The following is a 20,196-nucleotide window of genomic DNA, read 5'->3' on the forward strand; positions in this document are numbered from 1 at the left end:
ATCCACAACACCCCCAACCTTTGTATAGATAGAGTAAATGCAAACAGACTTTTGCCACTGAGGTTGGGTGGGACTACAACCAGGGGTCATGGTTTAAGGGTGAAAGGTGAAAGGTTTAAGGAGAACATGAGGGGAAACCTCTTCACTCAGAGGGTCATAAGTATGTGGAACAAGCTGCCAGCACAAGTGATGCACGTGAGCTCGATTTCAACATTTAAAAGAAGTTTGGATAGTGGGGATATGGAGGGCTATGACTCTGGTGCAGGGTGACGGGAGTAGACAGCTTAAATGGTTTCAGCATGGACTAGATGAGCAGAAGAGCCTGTTTCTGGGCTGTACTTCTCTTTGACTCTCTGACTCTCTGACCCTATGACTTCGATCCTGTGCGGTGCCCCCCACCCCATACCAGACGGTGATGCAGCCAATCAGAATGCTCTCCATTGTACACACATTAAAGGAAAGGCAAAAAAGAAGAATGAAGAATAAATTTCTAATCGCCAACTATAATCAACCATTCTTCTTTTCAGCTGCATGGTAAATGCTTCCATTGGAGCTGCTTGCACAATTTGCCTTCTTGATGAGAACATACACCAGTCCTCACCAAGAAGTGGAACCGGCAAGCAATTTCAAGTTCCTGGGTGCCAATATCTCTGAGGATCTATCCTGGGCCCAACATATCAATGCAGTTACAAAGAAGGCACGGCAGCGGCTATACTTGAGTTGGAGGAGATTTGGTGTGTCACCAACCCTAAACACACTCACAAATTTCCGCTGGCATGTCATGGAGAGCATTCCCACTGGCCGCATCACTGTCTGGTGGGGGGAAGGGCACGGCACAGGGTCAGAGAAAGCTGCAGGAAGTTGTAAACTCAGTCAGATGCATCATGGGCACTTGCCTCCCCAGCATCTGGGACATCTTCAAAGCATGATGCCTCAAGAAGGAGGCATTCATCATAAAGGACCGCCATCACTCAGGGCCTGCCCATTGCTGCCATCAGGGAGGAGGTACAGAAGCTCAAGGGCACACACTCAGCTGTTCTGGAACAGCTTCTTCCCCTCTCCAATCTGATTTCTGAATGGATATTGAACCTATGAACACTTCCACATACTTTTTCTTCTCTCTTTGTACTACTTATTTAATCTAATATTATATATATACTGTTATTTACTGCATTTATTATTATGTATTACATTGTACTGCTGCCGTATGACAAAATATTCAACGTATGCCGGTGATAATAACCCTGATTCAGATTCTGCTTCTGATTCTGGAATACTTCACTTAATACTATATTTTGCTGAAAGGAAGCATCTGAAAACAATTGGAAATCATTTAGTGGTGGATACCATTTCCATTCCAATAAAAACTCTTCTTCAAACAGAAAAGTTATGATGAACTTTTTGGCTAATTAAATCAAGTGAATTGAACATGTTTAAACTAAGATGCTGTTCATTGGTTCCAGTTCAACTGCCGTAGTTTCTTGAGCTTTTAAAATATTGATAGAATAGATATAGAATATTTCAGAAGACCTGTAATCATTTTAAATATTTTGTCACCAAAATTCCGTGCTCTAAATGTTAAAGCTATGAAAGAGTTAGAACTTCGTATTTCTCAGGCTGCGATTTCACTTTAATGAAGATCAGGAAAATGAGTACATCTGTACCTTTAATGTTGGGCATATAATGGCAATGTGTGAGAAAGGTAATGCAGTTTCTAATTACCTCATATAATCGAAAGCTTAACTTGTCTGCTAATAAAACTTGTTTTATAATAACAAACATATGTGTGTTATCAATGTGATTATAATCTCAACCCAGTCAAGTTTTAGTTCTAATTCTTTAAAAATAATTTTTCAATACGTAAGTGGAAAAGAAAACCTTACTAAGGGGAAAATTTTCATCTTTTTCTCTCATTTTTGCTATATCCATGTGAAAATATTAGGTACTTGTTCTGCATATCCAGACTACCAGTATCCTCTACAACCACATGTATGGAGATTAGTATAACTAGCAACCAATATTCTTGCACATATTTTGAGTTTATGATCAAGGACAAAATTCCTCTCATGAATTCTGTTCCCATTTCTTCCCATTACTGTTGTTGCTGCAGACCAATATATTATCTGGAGAGACTATGAGTTTCTCCTTACATCCAGTACATTTCATTCATGATCAGCTGATATGTCTGGCAAGACTGAACTAGAATCTCTTATTTTGTGTCTCCCTACATATAATTACTAAGCCTTATCAGAGAGAACCCCACTAAAAGAAAGGAATACATTCTGACCACGATTTCAGTATTGCAAAAACAAGGATTTGATGAGAGGGTTACTGGATTTGCAAGTATGTGTTATTTAAATTTACCACGTGCTTTGAACATATGTGGGAGACCAGTAAGTTTAAATTTACCAGTACACTTGCACAAATTTGACCAGTATCATGAGCTGGGTTTTCTCTAGAACTTGAAGTTAATAGTTTCATTGCCACTCATGGTACTGTACAACAGTCTTAGGCATTACACTGTATACAGCTAGGGTGCCTAAGACTTTTGCTCAGTGCTGCATTTGTTAATGTGGGTTGGAAAGGGTGTTTGTAGATCTGGTGGGAGCAAAGGATGCTGGGAATGGTGAGGGAGGAGCGCTGCAGGAGGAGTGTGGGACAGGTAGCAGAGAAGGAGTGTCAAGGGTGGGGGGGGGGTCAGTGGGGGTGCAGACACACTGAGCTCTGACACACCAGGAAAGATCATTTGATTCCAAACAATTAATTGGTTTATTCATCACTACAGAATCACTCTCCTGTGCTTCCTGCTCCCTGCCCTCTCCCTTCCCCTTTCCCAACCATGATTCCCTTCTCCCTGCGCCCCTCCCACTCTCAGTCCACAATCTCAGAATGAGGTTAAACATCATTCACATATGTCATGAATTTTGACTTTTTTTTGCAGTAGTGGTACAGTACAATACATAAAATGACTACAGTACTGTGCAAAAGTCCTAGGCACCCTGGCTATATATATATAAAGACTTTTGCACAGTACTGTGGAAGAGAAACGATATAAGCCTAATGGAAAGTGACTACAAAATAAATAAATAACAACTGGCAACAATTGATGACAACACAGAGTAAACTGATGGCAGATATTACCAAGTAAAAACAGATAAGGAACAAATAGATATTTCCACATATCTTTGTTCAGAGCTTAGTATCCTTTTTGAATAGTTAAACACGGCACCTTGAGACGAAGCAATGACTCAACAAGAAAATGGAAAATGACTACACAGGAATAGCATTCTGGAAAAAATGGGAAGTGAAACATTAGTACCAGCAAAGTTAACCAAAACACCAGCTTGTCTGCTGTGGTGACATAACTTGGATGGCAATTTGAATGAGAAAGTAACAAAAAATATATATAATTAAAGAGAATGAGAGGAAGTAATCGATATATTTAGCAGTAGTTTTCCTGCTTCTGTCACTAAGCATTAGTGTATTCAATTTTACCACACAGGTGATTAACTCCTTTAGCACTTTTATCATTACTTGACTTCCATTAAAATTAGTTTGCATGTACAATGCATGACAGTTGCAAAATTTAAGGTTGGAACAGCTACAAAAATATGGAAGATGTTATTTTATTTAAAATGTATACTATATGTAGCCAATTATGCTGATGCCTTGTATAGCATTTAGTTGGTCTAGACAATGCTTCTACAGATTTACAAATGGATAATATTAAAGATAATTTTCATATTTACCATCATCTTGAAAGCAACAGGGATCATAAATCTCTGTACTACTGTGTTTACTACATAAAAATAAACAGAAATTCCTGGAAAGGATTAAAATTAATAATATATTCTCCCATCAGATACCCCAAACATTAGAAAATCCAGAAAAACAAACACAAAATGCAGAAGGAAGTCAGCAGTTCAGGCAGTATCTATGGAAATTAATAAACAGTTGACATTTCAGGCTGAGGACTGAAAAGGAAGGTGGAGGAAGCCAAAATATATTTACTAATATATTTAATATATTCTGGCATCTTCCCCCTTCCTTCCCAGTCCTGATGAAGGGTCTCAGCCTGAAATGTTGACTATTTATTTCCAAAGATACTGCCAGACCTGCTGAGTTCCTCCAGCATTTTGTGTGTGTTTCTCTGGACTTCCAGCATCTGCAGAATCTCTTGTGTTTATCAGATTTTATCATCTTTAATTTCAGACTACCACAGGCTTGCATTAGCAAAGAAATTCAAGGTTTAATTGGAAGAGGTATAAGAATTTAGACCAATCTATTAAACATAAAAGGCAAATGTGAAGAGTCATTATCATAGTTAATGAGAAAATGTAAAACAGATTCACATTGACAAACATAAACTAATGTAAAACTGTCAAATTTAGCAACCAGATGATTTTGATTAAAACTTAAAGGATTGATTAACAGATTGATTATGATTAACAATTATTCTTATTAATAATATGGAACAAAATAAGGCAAAAATTATTGTCCTACTCAAAAACAAAAGTTCTGTCTTTTAAAACAAGAATATTGACTGATTGGCCTTGTTTAAATTATTATAAATAAATCTACATGGTAGAAAAGCTTCATAAAACAGATGTTCCTTTACAAACAGGGAGCATAACACTAACCTGCTCTATGTTGCATGAAAACTAAAGCACTTTATTTTTGTGTTTTTTTTTGTGAAACCTGTCTAGGCATTTTTTAAATTAACTCACCAAGCATTTACTCTAAACAAGATTCACCCTTTTTTTTTAATCACAGAAAGGCAAAGTGCATGCTACAATGACCCTGAACAATCATGTAATCAATTTTAAAAATATTCACAAGTGCCTTTTAGGATACCATGGATGGATAATAATATGCAACTCCACTAATGTTCAAAGGATTGGTCTGTGAGAATAAAATGAAATTAGGGAAAATGTGATGTTATTGGAGCGCTGTTCACATCTAGACCAGGGATTGGGATAAGGACGAAGTTAATTGCATTTCCAGATGACAAACCGCTCACCTCGGAACTGAATGGCTCTTTATGAAAGCTATCAGTAATAAACTGTAAATCTCAGCTATGATTGCAAATAAAGGTCATGCCCTTTGTGCTGCTGATGTCCCTGTCTTATTATATTCCCCAGATCCTTTCCAGTCCTTAAGGTGCCTAAGCTCTAAAAAGCAATCAACACTGAAAATATTTCCTCCCCCCGCCTTTTCTTCCCTGTGACATCCATCCCTATACTTTGATAATTGTAAATGCCTCATATACAAAACAACAGGAATTTTGATCCTTGGAAGAAATTCACGGCCGGGATGCTTAACCCTCACATGCCGAGCTGCTAAAAGATTCCGTCAAAGGCAGTTTCCAGGCTAAATTGAAATGCATAGTTCATGTACCCCATGCCTCTTCCAACTGATTTAAAAAATGCTTTCAGTCCTCCAATCTGAATCACTTAATGCACTTGCAATAGAAACACACTGATGTGGTATTCAATGTGCATTTTGTAGTACAAGTCACTGATAGTTCTGTTGTAATATAATTTTATTATACTGTAAATCTGGTAGGTTTTTGGGGGTTTTACAGCTCCTGATTGATGCGTTGTCTTCTTCTGGAATCACAACAACCAAGAAACTTTGTAATGGACCTTCCCACAACTTCTTCATACAGACCACGGCTATAAATTATTGGAGTAGTATCCAACAGTAGACCATGAGACATAGGAGTAGAATTAGGCCTTATTGTGCCCGTGATGAATTTTGGCTGTATGGTTATAAAAACTTCATACATCCAAAGACAGAGCAAAACAATCAGAGAAGTGGGATGGGACGATGGTGGGGGTGGGGGGGGGGGGGAATCACCACGGCAATCACAGGTGCGCAGGATGTTGCCAACATTTAACTAGCTCAAAAAACACTTACCTGAAATGCAATGCATTGCTGCTTGTGTGTGTTTTTTCCCCCTTGATGTCCTCCACCCCCCAACAATAACAAAGCTTTTTTTCCCCCAAAATTACCATCTAAATCAAAGTGGTGTGTAAGATGCAATTTGTAAATCTAACAATTGATTACAAATTCTGTTTCAGCCTTTTCCTACCTCCACAAATCAAAGGTTAATTACTTATTTGGATAGTGGATTATTATTTAAATTAGAGAGGTTGTCTTACTACATATATTAATGGAAAAATAAATGTGAGGGTGTCTACAGTGTTGTTTTATAGTTACAAATCACAGGATATAACACTAGATTTTTTAGCTCTTCCCACTTTTAAAACTGAACATCCAAATCAATGTAATGTCACTGCACAGACCAAAAGTGTTTTTAAAAATAGTCTTCCCATTAACCAAACAATTTTGTGCTTGACTTTGTGATTTCTAGGTTGAAATTATTTTTTTTTAACAGAGGTTGCTATCCTCCTCATAATAGAGCCTTCTGTAATAGCTAATGAAGGTAATGAAATATGACATGCAGTTTGGTCCCTGACCATAGAATGCTCCCCCTCCCTCAGTATCTTGAACAAAGCCGAAACAGATGTAGCTACTTTGTGGTTTATCGTTGTCGTATGCTGTTAGACCAGGTCATTAGGTTCCCAGATATTAAAATCTGCACTGTGCAAATGTGAAATTCTCTGATTTAACAAGTGACTGTCCCAAATGTTTCTCAATACAGAGGAAAATCAAGTTAATGACATGTCATGGCAGAATCGAGAGGGCCCTAATGATGCTCAATTCCAACCGTTTGTTATTAACAGGACAGATGCCGAGAGACTATACCTTCCAACTGGAGAGTATTGGAACTAGGAAGCACAGTCTGGATAAAGGGTCAGACATTTAGGAGTGAGATGAGAAGAAATTTCTTTATGAAGAGACAGATAAATCTTTGGAATTCCCTAGCTCAGACACTGTAAATGCTCCGTCATTGGGTACATTGAAGCTTGAGATAGATAGATTTTTGGACACAGTGGGAATTAGTGGATGAGGATATCCAGCAGGCACAGGTTCATCAATGCTCTTACTGAATGCTGGAGCAAGCTCTAAGGCCATCTGGATTACTGCTGCTACTGCTTGTACATTCTAAAGCAGGCTGTCCCGATAGTCACAAAGCAGCTTGAATGTGTGCTGCATCAACAATAAAGATATCATTAAGATTTGATATTGGTCCTTCCCCAACAATATGCAAGACTTGTGATTAAAAACAAAACAATAGCCACTATGTTTTAGCACCTTTTCAATTCTTCCAGCAATGAAACTCAGATATACTATTATGCACTGGAATAAATAGGTTCTAAATGTTTAATGTTACACACTATGTCACTTCTAAAAGGAAGTGGAAAAAAACATAACATGATTTTACATGGTATTGTTCACACAGCAATGTGGATTTCTGCATTCACTTGTTCTCTTGCAACGTACAAGACACATCTCATAAATAAATTATGATAAGACATTGCATGGTGAACCATCAATTTACATTTTACTAATTTAAACCATACACCAAAGTGCAAATGGATACTTGCTGAAAGAATTTAATGCTGCTCTGTGGATGACCACAAAGCAGATATAAGGCAGATAGAAGAGTGTGAGATGTATAAATTATTTCATGTCTCTGTCACCTTCTCAGCTCCTGGAGCACAAGGCCACATTAAATTTATTCTTTCAAGTGCTTTTTGGGCCCCAGAAAGGCCAGCAATGAAATAATCAATCTATTAAATAAATCATTCCATGTGGTAGTGATTGACATTATTGCAAGAACATTAGAAAAAATCAGGATTTATTCTTTTTTGAAACTGTTTATAGCTAAAGAGATGATTTACTGACCCTAAAGTGATGCATTATGAATGAAACCATAAACAGGTTGAAAGGCACAATGTAGTATGTGCAAGCATTTTTAAGTTACTCTGATACATATTTCTGTAACAAAAATACCATGGTACTCGAGAAGTAATAACTGAACATCAACTCACGTAATATGCCAACTTTCCTTCTTCCAGAATTTTTTTTAAATGCATCATTTCAATTGTGGTCACTCGTGTTTCTTATCTTAAAGTTATTTTAGCCTGCTGCAATGCATGTTGCATAAATATGTTACTGAAATTTCCATCAGTCCGAGAACAGCAGCAAGATTTTCGGTCAGTTTGACTTAATGGAACAGTTGAACATTGTGACTATGTTATTGGAAACACAAACTGTTGACCAAATTACATGTTTTAGTGTTTGAATAAACTGTATTAATCACAACCACACTAAATATCATTCACCCTGTGGCTGTTGTGGTAGTTTTAGCTTTTTCAATAATATTTAGCAGTATTTTAGGTATAGATTTTAAGAAAATCTAGTTTCTTCAAATCCACCTCCAATGGAATAAGATAATCCAATTTAACAGGATTTTACTGTTCAATATAATGAAAGTAAACATGATCATATTCATTAAATTTAGATACTTCTTTCAAATTACTCCTTACAGTAAATAAGATGAGATTGCTTTTTGCAATGAGTGTATTCTCATGCTATTGGAGAATCACAGTAGTAACAACGAGAGCTCAAGCCCCCACAAGCAGGCCTCAATCCCCAGAATTAAACATAGTTTTGCTGCTCGAATGTCAGTCTCACATCATTTGTAAAATGCACTGAAGGTTCAGATTACATTCCAATACCAAAATTTTCCTTCACATCTTTTTATTATTTTGACTGTTAAATATTCCTTACTAAATGTTGAATCATCCTCTGCCTGAAATATTTCAGTTTGAGTTCACAGAAAAATAAAATCATTTGGTTTTTCTTTGTACATAACTGATACATTTGATGAAAGTTCTATTTTAGATTTTGAATTAAAATTAGAATGAACAAATAAATTAATACTACAGTGCAAAATATAAAAATGAGCAAATATATTGTCTCAAGGCCTGCTGCACAAGTACCCATAATATCAAAATATTAATTTTGTGATATATCACTTAACAAAGTTTAATTGCAAAACATTACAGCTTAGCACAAGAAGAATAAGACAGAATATGTGTGGACTGCCATCTTGCAACAATTATATTTGATATATATTCCAGTACACCGGCCATTCTTTCTGCTTTTGGTTTGTTCCAATGTCAGACGAAAGCAGGCAGAAACATGACGGCACTGAGATGAGAAAAAGAGATGCTCTGATGTTGCTAGTTTTTCAGGTTTAAGCTGTGGTTTACTGCATTTTTGAGTAGAAAATTGCCTGGTATTTAATGCCTCTGACCTGTAACCTACACAATACACAATCCTGCATCCATCCTAATAGAAGCTCACATGACATTCCGGGGAGATATTTGTTGTGAGCTTATGAGGAAAGTGAAGCATGTACAAACCCTTTAATAGCTACACATTAGAATGGAAACTTTAGTAACAGTGTCATACATAGCTGCATATTACAAAATGCCACAGTTGATAAACAGCACAACTCAAAGCTAATATCAGAATATAACCCTTCAGTTTATCTAGTGCACAGAATTTAAACCTTACTACAAATCAATTATCACATATATTCTAATTTCTAAAATGTCTACAATGGCAACTATTAACCTTAACTTATTCTTTCATATTTGAAATCGGAACATTTTTTAGGAAGCTCAGAATATTCCTTTGTAACAAATTTATTGGTCATCATTAATAACTACTGATAAACACCAGCAATGGTGCTAATCTACATCTAACTATGTAACATAAAGCCACATGTTAAAAGAAAATGTTACAAGTTTGTTCACTTGAACAGAATACAGCTTTGCCATTAAACTTCTAAGCACATATATCTGTATAAATAAATATATAAAATATATTGTGCGTTAATTCATTGCTTCTTCATATGATTTTATTTTGCATAATGACTAACGAGAGTGGGAGAAAAGGTTTAGAAATCAAATCATGAAAACAGCCCTGAGGGTGGCACAAACTATTTCTAATTGTTTGCTTATTGACACCAATTTATCACGGGGCACTTACTGAATAAAGGTTTCTGCAATACATGACACTTCGTTATGTCAGTTTTTACCTCATGTTACAGCCCACATTTGAAAGAAGTGCTGAAAACTCTCAGACCAGAAATGAGCAGCCTATTAAGATTTGAAAAGCTGTCATCCAAACTGAAAAGACTTGCGTCAGCCACAGAGGATATATTTTAACTGCCTGTCCACAAAACTTTAATAATGCTGTCTTGTTCTAATGTGTGCAAGAAAGACAATTTTACTTCTTCTATTAACCTGAAGTGATTACAATAACTAGATGGTGTTGCCTTATTTCATGGAATATTAAGTTCAAATTCTGCCCACAGTAAGAATTATAAAAGTAACCAGTTACTATATGCCCCCTAATAGACCCAAGTGACACATATATTTGATTCTCCTTGCAATTCTGGTGTAATCTAGGCCTATCCAAGGAATGAGTTTTGTCAGATTACCTTTAATAAATTGGGAACAGCACATCTGTTTATTGCTTGTATTTTCATATCAGATACCATATCCAATTTTTGTTTGGCCAGCTACATATCAATGCTGTAAATATCTTACTTCATAATAGTGTATTACTTCAAATGAAAAGGACAGATACTAGTAGTGTCATTGCTTAGAATCATATCCAGTTCACAGTTCCATAACTCAGGATGCAGAATATTTGCATTTTATTGGTGGCGCCCCTGTAAACTAAACTTAAATGCCATTTTTCACAGAGGAAGTCGGTATGTAATAGATAAAATAAAGCTTCATGTTATTTATCATATGAAAGAACAAAATTGTCAGAATCACAAGCAAAACAATATTGTTTTGTGATCCTTTGTGTACTAAAATGATGATTCAATTTTTTAATCTTTTACAAAGCTGATTTGTTTCAAAGACTAAATGACTGTTCAGTGTTAACAGTACAATATCATTCTTTGTGTGAAGCTCAGAATTCTACTTCTATTACACCTCTGTTACAAACTCTGATTAGTCAGTCTCATTATTCTTTATCTTCTTAGAAAAATATCAACACGTGAAACGCACAAATATAGCAGTGTGGTTCAAACAAACAGCTCATCGAAGCAGACGGGCTGTACACAAGCATGCATTCCACCGGTTATGCTTCATGCTGGACAACATAATTCATAGACTGTATTTCAAGTACTAGACAAAACGATTTGGCAAAAAAAATTAAGGAGAAATTCAAACAAATTTAGAATTATGAAAATGACTGAAATACACAATGAAAGATATAGAATAAGCGGTGGATTTCTTTGATGTCTGAATTCCAATTATGCCCCTGACTGAGTTCAAAGAGAAAAATGAATAAGGTATATTTTAAAAGGCACTATATGCATCTTTGGTCTCAGCACTACCCCCTCTTTATGGTCACTCGCTTACGATTTCGTGGTGGAATTTGGTCTCAGCACTACCCCTCTTTATGATCATTCCCTTACAATTTAGTGAAGGAGTTCTTCCCCCAGATTCTCACATTTGATTCTCTGGCTGACAAATAAAGACAAATGCTTTATCAGCTGTCATATTCCCTACACAGACCGTTCACTGAATTCATGAACAAAAATACATGGAATGAATGAGACTATGACATGCAAGTTTCGAAATTTTCAAGCTAATTCAAACAAGTGCAACAAATGTGAGCTCTTGAATGCAATGCAATTGACTGCATTGATTAACAAACCCATGTGGCTTCATTCACTGAAATAAAACATTTACACTATAATTTAAAAATACATTTTTCTACCAACAGCATGGATTACATTTATTTGAAATCAAATTGAGCTAGCAAATGGCAAATAAAATAAAATTTATAACCTTAAAAAATTAAAGATACAATTCATAAATGTGATCCAGCATGATCCATATTAAATATTTCAATAGAAATATGTTCCTGTTATTATTTGCTTTTGATATTTTATTTTCTATAATTCTTCATTAGATTTATTTGATATAATTCAAAATATTAACTTGTATGCAATATTAAATCTCAAGTAATCTGCAGCTGACAAAATAATGACTATCTTCCTTAGATGGCTTTTTTAATAGTTTTGTTTAATTTTCATTAAGGCTTTCTTCTACTTTTGCATTTAATAAATGCTAATACCACACCTATTAATAAAAGTAAAACATGCAAATATTTTCAAATAATATATTTGTATTACATGCATTTATGTCCTGCAAGAGACAAATGTCAGCACTTCCATTTTATAGGTTGCTTCTCCATTCCAAATTAACTAAACTATTATTTTATTATTTTTTTTAGTCAAAACCTCTGTTCCTTTTGATATTTATTAACATTCAGCTTAACAGCTATGAAAATACGATTTTTCATATAATAAAACTTGCATCAAATAGCAATGAAGTGCATCAGACTAGCATTTAACACAAAAGGATGATCACAGCAGTCAAGTTTGGTAAGCAGTAGAAATCAAAACAGCAACAGAAAATAAGAAAGAGGAGCACAGTTTTTACCTCAGAACTAAAGCATGACAAGCTAAAGAAATTACTCCTTGTTGAGCTAAATCTATTCATATTGAGAACAGCGACTATAAACCAGAAGAATAACTGAAGGATTATCAAGAATTCTTTACTTCAGTATAGAAACCATTTCTTTGAAATGAGAACCATAAGAAATAAATCATGTTGTTTTAACGAACTGAAAAGTTGAAATCGTTTTTTAACTGCATCTTATAGCACACATGCTGCCCAGGCACTGTTTGAAAGGCTACACAAACCAAAGCAAAATTAACAGGAATCTCAAACGTGAAAGAATTATTCATTTTCCTATCTGATATTACATATTTTAGTGCCTTTATTTAGGAATAAATCAGAACATTAGGTGAATGTGCAAAATGTTAATCTAAATTCTACAAACCCAAGTGTCACGACAAGCATGTATGCTGCATTGAGCATAACAAGACGAAAGGGGTTATTGACACTCTGTTGTCTCAAACCACTCTGAATACATTTCACATTTCATCAGTTTTGTCTTTCCTGCCACGGGTGAAGACGATCAGAGCAGACACCCATTAGATTTTTCATACAATTTTTTCATGACACGTTGGCAGGATGATGGCAATTTTGAAATCTTACCAAATGAGAAAATGTCAAAAATTGAACTGACATCAATAGTCGTCAAGGAGACAAGGCAATATATAAAAAATAAAGCTTGCTTAATTCAAAAGTAATCAACATTTTGTTTTTACAACATTAAAGAAATTTCGAGCTTATTTTGAAAAGAAGGAGTTCATTCTTTAATTACTAGAACACACAAAATTAACAGGGCTTTTCTTTGTTTCATTTCTATGTGGGAAGTATGATTCTTCAGGGACTGTACATCCAAGCTCAATATTAACAAAAAAAAAACACTTGCATAAAACACCAGACATAAAAGGCATTTAACCGTAAGTCAAGCAATTGAAAAATATGACATTTCATTAAAAATATGAAACTAAATAGAAATATTGCTTGTGTATCAACTTGAGAGCCTTTTGTATGAAAATAAGAGGGGCTACAGTAGCAAAAAGATGTCATGAATTTTGAAAAGCAGCACAATTAATTAAATCCTGTAAAAATGCATGAAAATTGTTTGAAGAGTTACATTTTAAAGAAGTCAGGAGCTGCATGGAGATTCTTCTGCATTTAAAGTAATTGTACAAATGTATCTAAGCATGTAACTACAAAATCTTTTAAAGATAATAGTCAAAAGGTTCCTTTGTTTGCATGAGTCAAATTTAAAATCCCACTGTACTTTAGAATTAAAACTACAAGCAAAGAATATTTGAAATAAAGCAAACATGTCACTATCTGTACCAGATTTTAAGAATACTAAAAAAATTACATATATCATTAGATTGCAATAAAAACCATCCTTTGTCTAAAAAGCTATCATTTTACACAATAGTGCGATGCGCATAGCTTTAAAATCAAATGGTTTGATAAAGCAAAGATAGACTATATTGCCACCTACAGGCAATACTATGTAAAAGCAGCTATTTCAAATTATAAACTCGAGTTGTCCAAAACTGAAGTATTCTTGGATTGAAAAATAAAGTATGGGAAACATACAAACATACATACATAATGTTTCTAGTGGAACATTATGTCATTTGGTTATGACTGTTTTACTTAACAAAAATGTTAAAGTGTCTTCTTTATTTAAATCTGCCTGTATTGGAAGTACAAAGCACTCTACACCATTGTTTCATAAATAAAATGTCTTTTGTATATGAAATCCATAGAAGCTCACTATATAACACATACAATGGCTTATCCAAGCTTAGAAATTGAAATTAATTGTTAAAGCTCATTCTCAAGAATGTTTGCTGCTCAGATTCTAAGATTAAATCCAAATTTCCAACCCCATTGGAGTATCACATGAATGCATGGTAACTTTTGCTGAGAAAACCCAGGGTTAAGGGAGTTAAATGATTATACTGTAACCGAGGAAGCCAAAAATGTTGTAGGAAGAGAAATCTGGAAGGTATTGAGCTGAGGTTGGCTGAGCCAGACTAGTAGTCAGTATTAATTTCCTTCCAGTTATTTTTACGTAGTACCATTTCTGTAGTCAAGAAAAGGCCTACCCTGAGCTATTTCATGGTAATACAGAAATCACAGTCATGGAAAAGAGGATAACTATTAGTGTATAATATGCATTGGAGTTTAATAAAACTCAAAAGCAACAATATACATTAATGATCCAGGAAGTCACTTCTTCAGCTACATCCATCATCTATACAAGAAAATGAAGTCTTTGACAGCATTATGGAATTACTTCTGATCTTGTCAGTAATTTTCAGTTTATAATTAATATAATAAAAAAATCTGTAAGAAAACTATGCACAGAAAAGCTTGTGATTTGTTTTAACAGTCACATTAACAGAAAATTACTGCACACTCTATAAATCGTTTCTTGGCTAAGTTCCTCTAAAACATATACTAAACATGCAAATCTACAAAAATAAAACCATTGGAATGGTGCATTTCAGGTGGAATCTATGCTTAAAGATTCAATCAAATGAAATATTGGTTCAAATAGCAAGTTCCATTACAGCAAAGCTAATGATTATATTTAATTAGATTTTAAAATAAGACTGCAATAAAAAGTTTGCATACAAATATATGACATGTTAGTAAGAACAAGAGAATAATGTTTATTTAAGTGCCTTTGTGCCTCTACTGAATTACTGCTATTTTCTTCTCTTTACATAATATTCCAACAATCGTATTATTTCTCTTTCCCATGTTGTAACATCACAATATCTACATAAAACTCTCATGGTGTAATATTAATCTTCAAATAATCATCTTCACTTTATTCTATATATATAGTAATAACGAATTGGCTCTGTGAGTGACCTATAATAAAGACTATTGTGACTTTTCTGTTCTTATTATTAATCAGCTACAATTAGAATAAATAATAAGCAATTTACATTGTGTGAATTGAGCCTTAATTTCAATTATTTTCTTGAAGATAATGCTGAAATCATGCTTTTAAGTTAAAACCAATAATTTGTTGAAGCCTTAAAAACAAAGCAAAATCTAGCATCTAAATTAAAAAGCAAATTATAAATGTAAAACATTTACTTTATCCAAGGAGAAGCAGATATGCTATTTATCTGTATGTGCAAACAAGCAAATTACTAGAAACGATAAAGCCGTTTTGCTAACTGCAATATTTAAGCATTGATCAGGATGTTTTTGAGATGTCAGTAACTTAGCAAAGATTAAGTTTATTAAAACATGCAGAGGCATAATAGTATTGTGTTAATAAGAAGTTAATGCCTGGTTTAGCATTAAAATGTGACAACTAAATCCTTTTGTTAAATACAAACTTTCAAAAATACTCAGGGTTCAGCAATCAAATTGTATTTCTGCGTTTCAGTCTGCATGAAAAGAAAGTAAATATAATCTGTTTGGGTTGTATGTAATTGTGTAAATTGCCCATGGATTATTAGTTTATGTTAATTCTGATTTCTGGCCTGTTTTGTTTTTAATTGTTCCTTTCATTGTGCTTGCTATACTTCCACAGGAAAATAGGATTAAAAACAGCCATCATTAGATATTGGCTCACAATTAATAATAGAACAAAATAGAATAAAAATATTTGCAGATTATACTGCATAATAATTGTTCAAGAATAAATATTCATTATGTAACATTCTGTGCTAAATACTGAAATATGTTCTTACATTGAACGAAACTATTTAATCAGTAATGGTCTTCAATTAACTCACTGAAGTCAAATCATTTGTCCCTATAATGAGGCTCAGGTGTACATCTAACTTTAGCTATTTATTGCTTTACAATGATGAGATTGAGAATGGAATCACCTCAGCCTTGATAAATAGTAAAGGTTTTACAGATATTTTTTTCATTTTTTGAAATTAGATTACATGTAATTAAACATCTACCTATAAATTATCATTTGTAAAATAAGGCTTCCTGATTACAAAACTTCAAATCAAATTATCGTGGACAAAAGACTTATCTGTAAAAAAAATGAAAATTAATCAAGGGGAATTTGCAAAAAAAAATTGTGTACGATACTTGAGGTGAAGTCATCACTGCTTTAATATTGAGAACATTTCTTTAGAGCATTTCAACTGAAAAAAAAGGAATTACCAGTCTGCATTGAACAGTATTTTTTTAAAATGCAGTTATATTGTTAACTTCATAGTGGCAAAAATTAAATCGATACCCTAAAGAAAATGAATAAAATACATGGTAGAAAGTAATTTACTATGTTGTATTTCAGACATCCAAATTGCCAATGATCAAAACCTGAAAGTAGTGGAGAACTAAGAAATAACTATTATAGATTTATGATTACTGAAGATCAATATCAGTTTTTGATCAGTGAATTACTGATATGATCAGAGGTGTAATTTCTTTCCCATAATACTCAAAGGATGTGACATTTCTATTATTTACACCTTGCGTTTTGTGAATTTTATTTTAAGATGTATTAACTTGCTAATTTAATTTTGTAGTTAACTGATAATATACTGTAAATTTCTAAACCACACTAAGTATAATATACTTCTGTTGAGTAATAATGGGGATGAAAGGTCAAACAAGGCCAGTGCACTTATTAAGTTTATATCACTTTTGAAATACCAAAATACCATGCTTCCATTTTCTGATGTGACCCGGGAATTTTTTGAAAAAAATCTAAAATTACTATCTGAAGTTCTGATAAAGACACACTCTCATCATCGACACCTCGGGCAAGGCCATCTAATAGGGACAAATTGCCAATGACTGCCCAAGCAACTACCACAGACTGCTGATTTGTGGATTGATACTGATGTTTAATGATCCCCCTGGGTGGATCAATAGTAATAATCCTCTTTTCTGCCTTTCTTCCTTATTGGCACTACAGACTAGGGTTTCGGTGGGAGCTCTGTGGCAATTGCAAGCTTATAAGGGAGGAAAGCAAACGTTCCACAAGTTAAAACACCAGGTAGAGAATAAACAGAATCTCGCTGCATTGCAGACAAGAAGTTTTATTTTACTCGATTTATTACTTATATAAAAGCAAATGAATGTCTGGGATTAAATCCATGAATAACAAAGCTTTTCCCCCTCAATTTTTTACTGAATTGATGCATTGTTCAATAATAGAGCATATGCTGAAATTGGGAAAAAATATTAAAATTAAAATTGGTATAATTTTTAATATAAAAGCAATTGATTCAACATTTAACTAAAATTGCAAATATGAGACAGGGCTGATACGTCATAACATCAGCACTCTGAACACAGGCTCGCTCTGTTTAAGTCATCCTTGACAGCATTACTACAATCTGACTTCAGCGTTGTTAAATATAAAGCTACAGATTTCCCTCTATTGATAAATAAAAATAACAAGTAATAATATAAACAGAAATATTTGTGCATCGTTTTTAACCCAGCATCTTTTGTGCACAAATACTGTTGTAGATTCTATAAATTTTGCCAATAAATGTCTGATTGTCAAGCTGTGCCTCATGTTTAATGATCATAAAATTCCTTGCAGATAAAATCAGGTTAAAAAATGATGCCGAAGTGAAAACAAATAAAACTGAAAAGCACTATCATTTTTAAAAAATCAGCCCTAATAAAGAATGCATTCTGACAGCCCCTGGCACTAATCAACCTTGTACAGTAAATCAGAAGTCCTCGGCTGCTTACTTGCATAAGCGATCACATTCTATTCATAACATCATTATGTCATATCCATACTAATCTCTGCCCTCACACCTCCGTGGCTTTGACATGCAAATGAACTAGAAAAGCGCACATTAAAAAACACTGCAATCATGTCATGCTTCTGAGCTTGAAGCTCCACTCTGCACACAGGGCTGGTGATCAGAAGAAACAACAGCAATCTGTTGAGGATCAGACGCTGAGGCAAGGAGGAGGGGAGATGGATACACACATACACGTGTCACAAACGCAGCCTGTGAGCCTGCTTTGCATATTCACATGATTTCCATGCTCATCTGCTTTGGCAGTCAAGTACAAGTTTTTTAAAGTCTCGCACTACAAGGCCATAAATAAAACGAGGAAAAGGATAGAACTGCCTTACCTCAGCTTGTTTGCCTTGTGCTCCTGCCTTGGAATTCCCTGTGGCTGCTTTGAATTTTGAGCTCCATCCTTCAAGGTTTTGCTCTCCCCTCCTCTCTCTGAGTTGTGACTGGTATATAAAAAATAAAAAGACAACTACATGTTAAGCCAGCAGGCAAGACATCATGAAGCTTTGGATAGGGGGAGGGAAGAGAGGAGGGGTGGGTCACAGTTAAATGCTTTACAAAGGAAAACCTGAAGGCTTTCGTAACTTGTAAGAGTCACTTTTCCAGACGTTGCTCTGAGGAGTTGGTGGTTTGGGGCTAGAACCACATTGCAAGCATGTGCCTGGGATTAAAAACAGTGCAATGCCTTCTATGTATTCACAATCAAAATTGCTTCATATGAAAATAACTCAATAATAGTCTATGACACAAATTCAGATGAAAATGTCATTCGAAGAGGTCCACCTTGGACTGATCGAACACTTTACAAGAGAAACGTAATTTTAATCACATGTCTGCTGACTCTTTCTTCTGTGTAACCGAATTTGATGAAAACATTTCTGACAGGGGCTGCAGTTACATCAGAACAGCATGCCTAGGAAAATAACTGCAATCTCAGATTTTTAGAAAGAATTGATCCTGTTTAAATGATAAACCATAATTCTGAACCAAATTATGCAAGAGCTGATAAATTACACGACTGCTTTAAAAGAAGACAACCATATTGAAAGGAAGCCAATTTTTTAAAAAATCATTAATTTATGATAGCAGAAATAAGCCATTGAAAACTTGTAAAAAAAAATAAGTTAATATAGGTTTTAAATTTCATCCGAATTTATGAAGTGAAGTGGTGGGGAAGAGGTATGGAACAGAGATAAGCTGATGCCCTTTATTTCATTCCCTGTTCATGTACTTCTTTTATCTACTGTGCCCAGAACAGGATCACATGGTCCTGCAGATATAGAGCAAGGTGGGGGGGGGGGGGGGGGGTGGGAGGACGCTGGTGGAGAAAGAGAAAACAAAACAGACAAACTCGTGTACGCACACATATACGCAGATACACATGCACAAAGGGAAAAAAAGACAACATTTGCATGCTGGGCTGATCTGACAGAATCTTCAGCTTGTTTTTGCTTGGTTTTAGCCTGAAGACGCATGACCCTGCTGTGGCGTGCAGCAGCCGTGGAGGTGACCCCATGCTAACCAGCCTGTTAGAACTAATAAGGTACACCCATAAACGACACCACTGACATTACGGTCTCCTGCAGAATTTGTCTATTTATGCACTAGTGGGATCTAAATTTCTTGTTTCTCACTGTATTATGTATCATTATAGTTGGAAGATAATTTTGGCTATTTCAGACGTTTGCAGTACCCTTCTGTGGGATAATTATCAACAACATCAAATAGGGAGATTGCAAATGGCTGGCTGAAATGGAGGACAGTCCAAAGATGTTGTGAGACAATTTTACTTCTACTAATTTCAACAGAAATGGTTTCTGAACAGCAATTTCTCCACTGACGACACGTCAGCAACCATTTACGTTATTTTCTTTCCCCCTCACTCCCCTCGCTCTGCTGAAATCCTCCATTTTGTGATCACTTGTGATCATCGCAGCTTCCTATTTGCATGCTACGAGATGGTGGCAAGCAGGGGG

General features: G+C 34.8%; 1 long non-coding RNA gene across 7 annotated transcripts in view; it reads right to left on the reverse strand.

Moving 5' to 3' along the window:
• The window catches only part of LOC140740782 (uncharacterized), a 177,627-nt gene extending 158,654 nt beyond the window's left edge, over positions 1-18,973 (reverse strand). Inside the window, exons 1-2 of one of the 7 annotated variants that reach the window (XR_012101925.1) lie at positions 18,806-18,973; positions 18,556-18,663 (exon numbers count right to left, since the gene is read on the reverse strand). This is a non-coding gene — a long non-coding RNA (uncharacterized lncRNA). Of the gene's footprint in view, positions 1-18,555; positions 18,732-18,788 lie in introns of those variants that run through there. The other 6 variants (XR_012101926.1, XR_012101928.1, XR_012101927.1 and 3 more) reach the window with 6 other exon arrangements.
• Positions 18,974-20,196: the final 1,223 nt, after the last annotated feature.

This window comes from Hemitrygon akajei, chromosome 17 (assembly GCF_048418815.1).
Source record: "Hemitrygon akajei chromosome 17, sHemAka1.3, whole genome shotgun sequence".
Taxonomy (NCBI): domain Eukaryota; kingdom Metazoa; phylum Chordata; class Chondrichthyes; order Myliobatiformes; family Dasyatidae; genus Hemitrygon; species Hemitrygon akajei.